Here is an 11,462-nt window from a genome sequence, read left to right as displayed (position 1 = left end):
CCAAGGTTAACTTGATCAGGAAACTGCCAGACACCCGCACCAGAACGGAGTGACCCTCAGCGAGAGGCTGGCCAGCCCTCACTCATCACCATCCGCTGCCCGGTGCCCCTTGGGGCTGATGCTGCTGGAGTTACTCTGAGATTGGGTGGTGCTGACACTGGCCAGCTGCAATGTGCCACCTTGTCTCCCTCGGTCTGATTTTGGATCCCAGTTTGTGCTGGTCCCTGCTGTGTAATCATAGGCAGCTCAATGTACTACTCTGGGACTTGCTTCTCCTCTGTGTCAGGGTGTCAGTTCTGCAAGGAGACTGTCCTTTCTCCCAGTCTCCAGATTGCCTTCTGCTTTCTCCATACTCTGTGTCTGTAGGGGAGCAGCCCCGGCTCCCCACCAGCGCCACACCCTGCCTGCCGGACAACAACATCCCCCTCAGGCTTTGGGCTTCAGCAACCTCACAGCCTAATGCAAACCAGATGGCGGCCTCCCTTCCCGGCAGTGAATTTTCCATGGCCGCCTCCCACCCCCTTCCTGTTTTTGCTCCATGCTGATCCCCCTGCTAAATTCCCTGATGCCCCCACCTTCCTCTGCCAGCCTCAGACTCACCTAAAACAACAAATGAAAAACAGGATGTGTGAGGGGGCAAGGAGACGGGGTCACCCCATCACCCCCAAGATGGCAGGAGGAGGCAGAGCTCAGGCTGGCTGGTGGCAAAGTGAGTGGGAATCAGTCCCTGTGTGCCAAGTCCCAGCCAGCACCTCGGGGTGTGTGTATGCATGAGTGAAGGGACCATGACAGTGTTGCTGGGAGCTCTGTAGAAAAACACACATTTCTGGTCATTTCCACGTAGCTGGGCCCAGCTGTGACCTTGGCTGTGACTTCTTAGAGACCTCGGGGTCACTGGTCAACTGGGAGCCTGAGGTTCCTTCCCCAGCTCGTATGATCTCAATGTTACTGGGGTAGCCCTCCCCTGCCTCCAGGCATTGGGCCAGTCAGGACAGTGTGGCATCTAAGGTCACTCATCACTTAGGCCTGAGGCCACCCTGTACACCTGGCGTGCAGGCAGAAGTGGCTACTGACTTTCCCCACCCAGGCCTGAGGCTGTGGGTGGTGATGGGTGCGGGGACTTTGCATTTGTAGCTTAGCTCTGGGATTCCGCCAGGGCAGGCAGGGCCCCAGGGCTCTGCCCCCACCCCTCAGCCAGCTGTGGACTGGCCAGAGACCTTCTCTGGAGTCCCAAGCTGGACTTCCAAGAGGAAAGGGATGGGGAGGAGACTGCAGAGGTCACAAGTGAGCTTGCCCGGCTCCAGTTTGTGGGAGCTGAGGTCCGTGCCATGCAGGTGCTTGGGAGCAGCACAGGCCTGGAGCTGGAAGAGGCTGAATAGAGTCAGAGAATTAGGGTGGTCTGGCTCAGGGAGGGAGCTGTGAGGAGTCACTGAGCACAGTGGGAGCCCAGCACTTGCTGACTCATGCTGGCCCCTTCTGTGCACTGAGCAGGTGTGGGAGGAGAGGGCGCAGGTGCTCAGGAACGGGGCCTTGCAGACCCCAGCTCTCCTGATGTTAAGTCTACTTTTCCGCTGAGAAGGTCCTGCCTCACCCTCAGCCCCAGAGACACACGCACTCAGGCCAGCAAATCCTCATCCTTGCCCCTTCCCGCATGACGGGAGAAATCATCTACTAAGAACAGTACTCCAGGTTCACAAACAAACGCATGGACACTGAGTACCCGGCCAGATTCCGTGAGAGGGACAGGAAGCCATCTGTGGACAGCAGGCAGAGACCCGGGGAGCCAGGGTGCCTGGAAGCCCACCTCAGCTGCTCAACCCTCCCACACCCACCAAGAATTGCTTTTCTCTGGCTGCAAAGAATCCATGTGTGGAAGCTAGTTTAAAGCTTAGTTTACCCAACTTAAAATGGAGAGGATGCTATTGACTCTGCAGGACTTCACCCAAGATAGATAAGTGCTGACAGCAACAGCATTGGGGGCTGGTGGGCTCTCCCTTTGGAGATAAACAGCTCTGAAGGACATCAGAGCTCGAATGAAGGGAGGAGGAGGGAAGGAAGGAAGGAAGACACTGGGTCCGGATGGGTGTGAGAGTCCCGCCAAGGGGCCAGGGCCTGGGTGGGCTCCCAGTAGTGAGACCAGCTTGGCCTGTCCCCTGCGCCTGCCCAGTGGGAAAGCTCAGTCACTTTATGGAATTCCAGGGAGGACACAGCTGCAGGAGGAAGCTCTGCTGTGACCGTGCACAGCTAGTGACTCCCGAAGAGGCAGGTGGAGAGTGGGGCAGGGAGTGGGCCAGATTGAAGCCAGGATGTAGAAACTCCACGTGAGCTCCCATGTAAGCATCAGAAACCCAAGGCTGCTTCCCGGCAGCCTCAGCAGGAAGCTGGACTGGAAGCACCGAATAGCTGGATTCACCCTGGTGCTCTCATATGGGATGTGGGTGTCCCAAACAATAGCTTAATCTGCTGTCGCATAATGCCTGCCCTGAGATGTGAAACATGGATTTGAACTCCACTATGTGTGTTTCCAGAGCTTGCTTTCTTATCCCCTTCATCGTTCACCCTGCAAGGCAAAAGGGAAAGGTGAGCTATTTGGAGACAAGAAGACTTGTGGGAAATACCTATACAGTAGCAGGTGTTACGGCCCAGTAAGTTAAGCCACTCCTTGGGACACCTGCATTCCATATCAGAGTTGACTGTTCAAGTCCTGGTTCCTTCTTTGTAGATCTTATTTCCTGCTAATGCATCCGGGGAGGCAGCAGATGATGCCCCAAACATTTGGGCCTCTGTCACCATGGTGGAGACCCAGATAGAGTTCCTGGTCCCTGGCTTGAGCCTGGTCCAGCCCTGGCTGTTCCAGGCATTTGGGTAGCAAACCAAAAGATGAAAGATCTCTCTCTCTCTTTCTCTCTTTCACTTACTTTTTTTTTTTTTAAAGACTTGTTTATGTTTACCGCAAAGTCAGACATATAGAAAGGAGGAGAGACAGAGAAGATCTTCTGTCCGATGATTCACTCCTCAAGTGACTGCAAAGACCGGTGCTGCCAATCCAAAGCCGGGATACAGGAACTTCCTCCAGGTCTCCCACACAGTTGCAGGGTTCCAAGGTTTTGGGCTGTCCTTGACTGCTTTCCCAGGCCACAAGCAGGGAGCTGGATGGGAAGTGGAGCTGTCGGGATTAGAACCGGCGCCCATATGGAAATCCCAGCACGTTCAAGGCGAGGACTTCAGCCATTACACCATCATGCCGGGGCCCTGTCTTTTACTTTCTGTTGTGCTGCCTTTTCACGTAAATGAAAATAAATAGCATGAACATTAACCTGAAAAGTGATATAAAATGGACCATGGGCATTCTATGGGAGCAACAGAAGCGATGGCTGCGAGGTGGGAAGGAGCAGAGAACACAGAACAGGAAGCACATACTCACATTGCTAGGAGCTCAGACTGAATGGGGGACAAGAAAAGAAAGGCCCTGGGGTGAGCATTCGGCCTGGAGGTTACGGTGCCCATGTTCCACACGGGAGCGCCTGAGTCGATTCCTGGGCCCCCAACTCCAGCTTCCTAGTAACATAGGCCCTGGGAAGCAGACAGTAGCCCCTGCCGCCAGCATGGCAAAGCCTGAATCCGACTAGACCCAGCCTGAGCTGCGGCAGGCACCTGGGGCAATGAGCCAGCATGTGGCAGATCTCTCTCCCTCCTTTGCGCTCTCAAATAAGGGAAGAAAGGAAGGAAAGGGATGAAGGAAAAAGAAAGGAAAAATCTACAAAGGCAGCCTCAGATGGGATCCCAGAGAGCCGTGAAGGCCAAGTTTAAGAACTTGGGTTTTTTTCAAGGCCACAGGAGACAAGCATTTCGGGGCAGAAAAGTGAAGTAATGAAAGCTCTGACTTGGCAAAATTAAACTGACATCAGTGTGCATAGAAATTTTTTTTTTTAATGAACACTTATCAAATATCCAGTGAGGGAAAGACTTTCTAAACTTGAAAGCATGCAAAGAGAGCCCAGTGGGAGTGGGGAGGAGAGACAAATCAATAGCTCTGTTTCCATGAAATCTGAAAACCTCTTTCCTCCCTCTCCTCAGCATGAAAAGAAAAAAAAATATTAGATAGAAGGCAACTAACCTTGGAAAAACGTGCCCAGCCAATGGCAAAGTGTTAACATGTTTGACATACGGAGGATTCACAAACAAACAAAAGCAAAACGCTGGGCACATAACAGCAGTATTCATTCATTCATGTAATAGCTAATGAACACTTGAACACTTGTTCCCAGTGTCGATAAATGCTTAGTGAGCAAGACAAACTTGTTGCTTTCATGAGCTACGTACTTGGAGAGGCTGTGGTGAGGAGAGGGGATTCAGATGTCTCACCCCTAAGACAGGTGCAAGGGTGAGGAAGCAACGGATGCTGGAGGTTTGGGGAGGTGGACTGCTGGAAGATGTGGGGCCAGCCAGAGAATCAGATCTAGTGGGGCTCTGTGTTTTGCAGGAAGACGCCAAGCTTTAGACTTAAGGACACAGGGAGCCATTGACAAGCTCAAGGACAAAAAGTGTGGTGTACCATGAAGATACCTCGTGTGGGTGCGGGTGGCAGGGATTGGAGAGTTCCTGCTTCTAGTGCTGGGGGTGGACTTGGAAAGAGAGGCTGATTCTTGGAGGCCTTGTCTATTGTAATCTCCAAAGCCACTTCCTCCCCCACAAAAGGAAGTGAGAACTGAGCTAGGAGTTGAATCTGGGGATACTACATCCAACCAGGACACAAGAGAGGGGCCAGAATGTTCCATGTTGACAGTGCCCCCTGGCTCTTGGCAGAAGCAGGTGTGACTCCTCTTGGGGGGAAAGTGTCGGAACGTCTCCTTGGAGAATTCCCCTCGGTTAGTGTCAGGACGTGAGCTCACAGTCCTGAGGCATCGGCTCGTGAAGATGCTAGCCACACGAGCACTAGCAGAAACAGCACATGACACATCAACGTGCCACGTTCCATTGCCACACTGAGATATCTGTCAACAGCTAACTATAACCAGAAAACGTTTATTTAGTTCATCATCCTGGAACCTCAAGTTCAAGACTGGAGAGTTCCTTTGGCCGAGTACATGCAGAGCCAGAAAGCTGTGAGCGGCTCGGCCTACCTTGACCTTTATAACCAGCCCTTTTGCGGGCATTGCCTCTGATGGCCTTGCATGAAGTCTCTTTCCCCCAGCACCATCATCTGATTAAGCTTCCTCTTTTGACCCTGGGATTTGAACATCTACATGTGTCTGGAAGACAAATGTTATCCAAACCATGGAAGATATTATAGGACTCCAGATATGTAATTCCTATGGGAAACACAGAAATATCGTGTTTGAATTCAAAATGAATAAGCAACTGGTGACCAACAAAGAGAACCAAGCAGATCTTAAAGTGGCCAACGAGGGGGTCAGTTTTGTGGTGTAAGGAGCAATGCCGATTCCCTCTCCGCGCCCGCAGCTCCCCCTGTCAGCTCTCCGTGGGTGGCTCAGTGCCTTGTGGGCTTGCTCAAGTGTCGCCATGGACTCCAGCACTCCTCTGCTCGAGACCCAAGCACCTGCTATGGAGCCGGCGTCGGACTTCAAGTCAGAATGCAACCCAGAGTCTTTCGGGAAACCTGAGCGAGACCACATTGACGAGCCAAAGTTGCTGTCATTGGATCTGGAGACTCTTCAACTTGACCCTCCGAAGCAAACTTATGCACTAAGGACCGGTCCGAGGAGTATGGCGTTAATAGCATATAGGTTCAAGACAAGTGCACCAATGGATGTCCTGAGAGAAAGCAGCACCATGGGGTACTCAGCTGGTCCGCTGGAAGGTAGCTGCCCATTCTGCTGTGGTCGTGAAGAGGAGCCTTTAGAACATCCAAAGGCGGAACCGTCATCTGATGAAGAGGCGATTGAGGGATAATCCCTTGATACTACCCTTGCCACTAATTCTATACAGTGTGCACATTGTCCAATCATTTTGATAATGAAAACATACAGGCATTTGTTTGCATGATTTGGGGAATAAGATAGTTTGGTCTTGAAATGTTTGATTGCAATAAAATCTGATGTGCAGTTTGAAAGAAAGAAAGAAAGAAAGAAAGAAAGAAAGAAAGAAAGAAAGAAAGAAAGAAAGAAAGAAAGAAAGAAAGAAAGGAAGGAAGAAAGGAAGGAAGGAAGAAAGAACGGAAGGAAGGAGCAATGCCACTGCTTGTGACACTGGAATCCCACATGGGCACTCATTCTTGCCCCAGCTGCTCCACTTCCAACCCAGTTCCTTGCTGATGGTCTGGGAAGGCAACAAATGATGGCTCCCTCCTTAGGCCCTGCCACTCAGGTGGGAGACCCAGAGAGCGCTCCAGGCTCCTGCTGCTGGCCTGGTCCAGCCCTAGCTCTTGAGGACATTTAGGGAGTGATGAACCTGTGGATGGAAGCACTCTATCTCTTTTTTCTCTCTCACTCACCCTTTCTCTTTCTCTGTAGTGCTGCTTTCTGAATGAATACAACAGAAACCTTAAAGAAAAGCTTCTGGAGATGGTTGGTGAGTATACTTAATGCCACTAAACTGTATACTTAAGCATGGCTAAAAGATTGAGAGGGAGAGAGGAGAGACAGAGAGAGAGAGAAGTAACACAGTTAAGTAAAAGGAGTTGGTAAGGCTGAGATTTAAAATTATACCAGTTGTGTGATGGCTCAACTGATTAATCCTCTGCCTGCAAGCACTGGCATCTCATATGGGTGTCAGTTCATGTCCCAGATGTTCCATTTCTGATCCTGCTTCCTGCTTATGACTTGGGAAAACAGAGGAGGATGACTCAAGTCCTTGATACCCTGCACCCACATGGGAGACCGGAAGAAGCTCCTGGCTCCTGACTTCAGCTCAGCTCCAACCATTGTAGCCATTTGGGGAGTGAACCAGCAGATGGAAAATCTTTCTTTCTCTCTCTCCTTCTCTCTGGAAATTTGCCTTTCTAATAAAAAAAATCATTTTTAATGTTATACCATGAAAATATGAAACAAAAACAGTGGCATAGGAGCAGGCACTGTGGTGCAGCAGGCTAGGCTACCACTTAAATCGTCACATCCGTATCGAATATCAGAGTGCTGGTTCAAGTCCTGGCTGCTCTGCTTCGCTGCTGCTCCGCTAATGAGTGTGGAAAGCAGAACACAAACGCTGAAGTAGCGGAGTTCCCGACACCCACGTGCAAAACCCAGCCCCAGCCATTGGGACTTTGTGGGGTGTGACCCAGCAAATGGGATATCCATCATTATCTCACTGTCTCCTCATGTCCGACATTGTGCTTTTCAAAAAACAAACAAATAAATATACATACACATGCAAGTCTTTTTGAAAGGTGTTATGCCTATATTACTAAGCACATTCAAGTAAGAGACACTGCAAGGGGAAGAGTTATTCATTAGATAATAACAATAAAACGATGACAGAGTTGTAAAATGTTAAATTCTCCAGAAAATTACGGCAAATTCTAAACTAACAAAACATCCTGAAAATACTTAGAGTGAAAGTTGCAAGTGCTACAAGGAGAAAATAGGTGAAGCTGTTGTTACAGTTGGAGACATGAACAAACAAACCTCCACTCTCTATTACAGAGGGAGCACGGAAGCAAAATGGCAGTTTCGAGCCTCCGTTGACAAGGTGGAGCGTGGGGCTCTCGATCAAAGCTAACTGAGAAGCAGCTCCCGCCCTAGCTTTGTGCCACTGGGAGCAGCTTCCTGCCTGCATCTGCCTTAAGACTAGACACTTGCTCTTGGGAGATGATAGACCAGAACTGTGGGTCCTCGGGCCAGCAGTGCTCTGCAAGGATTAAGTGGCTGCATACAAGCTGCAAACCAGGACGCCCAGTTCCTCACTGTGCCCGGCAGACGGGATGATGACAGCCAGACTTCCACTCTCCAGACAGTGCCTCTTTGGGATGCGGCCAGGCAAGACAGAGCTAAAATATGTTCCAGGCAGTATGCCTGATTGTGAGGCAATCTGCCAATTCTGCTCCTTCTTTTTTTTTTTTTAAGGGTTATTGATTATTTTATTTGAAGAGACAGAAATAGAGAGAGATAGAGATCTATCCACTATTTCACTCCGTAAATAGCTTTATCAGCCAGTGCTGGGAGCAGGCTGAAGCCAGGAGCCAGGAGCTTCCTCCAGCTCTATGTGAATGGCAGGGGCCCAAAGACTTGAACCATCTTCAGCTGCCTTCCCAGCACATTAGGAGGGGGTTGGATTGGAAGTGGAGCAGCCAGGACTTGAACTGGTGTTCATATGGGATATTGGTGCTGCAGTCGGCAGTTTAACACTATACCACAATGCTAACTTCTAAACTTCTATTTTTTTTTTTTGCTTTAGATTTATTTATTTTTATTCAAAAGGCAAATTTTACAGAGAGAAACAGAGATGGAAATATCTTTCATCCACTGGTTCACGCCCCATCTGTAGCCAGGAGCTTCTTCCAGGAATCCCATATGGATACAGGGTCCCAGAGCTTTGGTACCTGAACCAGTGCTCATATGGGATCCTGACCCTTAGAGATGGAGGATTAGCCAACTGAGCCATTGTATCAGGCCCTACAATTCCATTCTTAATATTAATCAGGGACTATTAGGCAACTAAGGAGAACCTCTGATGGGAAAAACCAAATCCATTGAGCAGAAGGAAATTAACCCATGTTGAAACTCAGTTGCCAATGCAATATTGTCAAGCTGGGAGTGGCAGGGTCAGTGGCCAGAGGGTTAAGCCAGCAGGTTAAGTCACCATCTATGATGCTAACATCTCCTTTGGGTGATGGTTCAAATCCTGGTTGTTCCACTTGTGATCCAGCCCCCTGCTGATGTGCCTGGGAAAGCCGTGAGGACATGATGCAAGTGCTTGGTCCCTGCTATCTACTTGGGAGAATTGGGTGGAATTTCAGGCCCTGGCTATTGCAGCCATTTGGGGAATGTTCCAGCAGATGGAAGATCTCTCTCTCTCTCTCTCTCTCTCTCTTCCTCTCCATCTCTGTATTCTGCCTTTCAAATAAGTAAATAAGTATGTAAATTTAAAAAGAGTTTTAAAAGAGGTGGGGCCCTTAGGGGTGACTAAGTCATAAGGTCAGAGTTCTCATGATGAGGATTTGTAAGAACTCCCTTCCCCCATCTACTGACAACACAAGGTGCCTTCCTTCCTCTGCACAAGTCCCATTCCAGAAGCTTCTGCCAAACTCTCTGCTGACATCTTGAGCTTGGATCTGCCAGACTCTAGAACTGCGAGACAGGACCCAGTCCATGGCACATTGTCACAACAGCAGGAACAGAGTAAGACCATGGCAAACCAGCTGAGAAGACAGAAAAGCCACCCCAGGACCTAGGGATGATAGGGAGGGCGGACCTGGAGATCCTGTGTGGGCTGAAGGTGCAGTCATTCCAAGCCAGAGGATGGCGATCAAAAGTGGTGAGGGGCGGGCATATGGCACAGCGGACAGGACCCCTGCAGCCCCTAGCAGAGCACCCAGGTTCAAGGCCTGGCCCTATTCCACATCCCGGCTTCCTGCTTTCATGCACCCTGGGACATATCAAGTGATGGCTCAGAGAGTTGGCTCAGGGACACCCAGGTGACAGACCTGCATGGAACTCCAGCTTAGCCCATCCCTGCCTATCATGGGCGTTTGGGACATGAAACAGCAGATGGAATATCTGTCTGTCTCAGTTTCTCAGTCTTCCTCTGTCCTCTCTTTTTCTCTCTTTCAAACAATGTATAAATAAATCAGTATCAAATAACGGATGGGTCTTGTGGGCTAAGCTATGTCTTGAGTTGCCTTCCTACATCCCATATCAGAGTGCTGGGGACTAAGTACCACCTCTGTTTTAATAGAGGAAGCAGATGCTGGCCCAAGCACCAGGGTCCCTGCTGCCCACGAGACCTCTAGCTAAGGTTTCTGACTCCTGGCTTCAGCTCAACCCAGACTCCAGTTGTTTCAGGCATTTGGGAGTGAACCAGTGAATGGACGGTCTCTCTCGCTTCCTTGTTGTACCTATCAAATAAATAAATTTTAAATTAAAAAGCAGGTGTGCTGCACCCACCAGCGAGAACTGGGACTAGTGGTGGGTCATTTCATTCTGGGTCATGCAAGACCTGGGGCTGGGAGTGGACCTAGTAGGGGAACTTTGTGGAAAATCCCTTGCTGGGCTGATGCTTCCACTAGTGAACTTGAGAGCTGGGTCCGGGGGTGGGCCAAGCTGGGCTAGGCTGCTATACCTGGTGATGCACATGAGAGCCAAAATAGATGTGGACCAGCTGGGCTAGGCTGTAGCACCAGCTTGCATGTGCCAGGACTGGGTGCGAGTCATGTCAGGCTGGATTACGGTATCCCCTGGCAGGCACAACCTCCCAGGGCTGGGTACATGCCTGGCAGGGAAACTGTGGGTTCTTCCCTGTTAGGCTGTATGTATTACTCATGAGCATTAGGGCTGGGGGCGGGCCAGACTGGACAAGGTAGTGGCATCTGTTGGCATACATGCAAACCAGGTCTACGGGCAAGTTGGGCTGAGCTAAGCAGCAGTAACTGTGGATGTGCATGAGAGCTGATGGGATGTGGGCTGGGCTGGGCTAGGCTACAGCAGAGGCTCACATGTGAAAACACTGGGGCTGAATGCAGATGTAGTGGGAATTTTGGGGGTTGCCCTAAGACATGACATCCACTGGTATGCAGGAGGACTGGGTCTGTGGCAGGCTGGCTGGACTGGGCAGCAGCACCCATTGGTTCATGTGAGAGATGGGTCTGCGGTAGCTGCATCCACCAGTATGTGCATGGGCTGGTGCAGGTTGCTGACCACACCTGACCTTGCACTGGTTGGTGCACCCCAGAGTCAAGACTGAGGTCACTCCAGATAAAATCTTGTGGAGGATTCCCTGATTGGAACACTGGACTCAGACCCTGGCCGCAGGGAAAATCACAGGATGTGTGGTTACCTCAGAATGTGTGTGTGGGGACTGAGCCTCCTCAGTTGCTGATGTCTGTGCAGTGGAGAGAATGGGGGATATGACAGCCAGCTCATCTAGGCCAGTGTCTCATCAGGAGATGGAAAGCAGAACAGGTTGGACAATTCTGGCCAAGTTTTGCAGCATATTCCTGGGTCTGGGATGCACTAAGGTGGACTTTGTAAACCAGTAGATCTTGGAGAGATTTTTCTCAATCCTGGATCAATGAAACCAATAACGTCTCAGGGCTATTGAAACCACTGAAGTGACACCCTTGATGTACTCTTCTTTAATCGGGGTCTCTAGGGTGTCGTCAAAGGACCGTCCTCTGTCCCCAAGTGCTGATGTAGTTTGACAGCAAGGAATGGCCCTCTTCCCACCTTCCCTGTGGACACAGGAAGAGGAAAAATAAGACTGGAATATGTGTCACACCCACCTTCTTCCATGCTTAACTCTCCCCACCCTAATGGTAGGCCCACTGGGCATGCATTCCTCTCAACTAT

This window comes from Ochotona curzoniae, unplaced genomic scaffold, assembly GCF_017591425.1.
Source record: "Ochotona curzoniae isolate NIBS_2020 unplaced genomic scaffold, NIBS_Ocur_1.0 contig_3527, whole genome shotgun sequence".
In the NCBI taxonomy this organism is placed as follows: domain Eukaryota; kingdom Metazoa; phylum Chordata; class Mammalia; order Lagomorpha; family Ochotonidae; genus Ochotona; species Ochotona curzoniae.
This window is presented reverse-complemented; position numbering follows the sequence as displayed.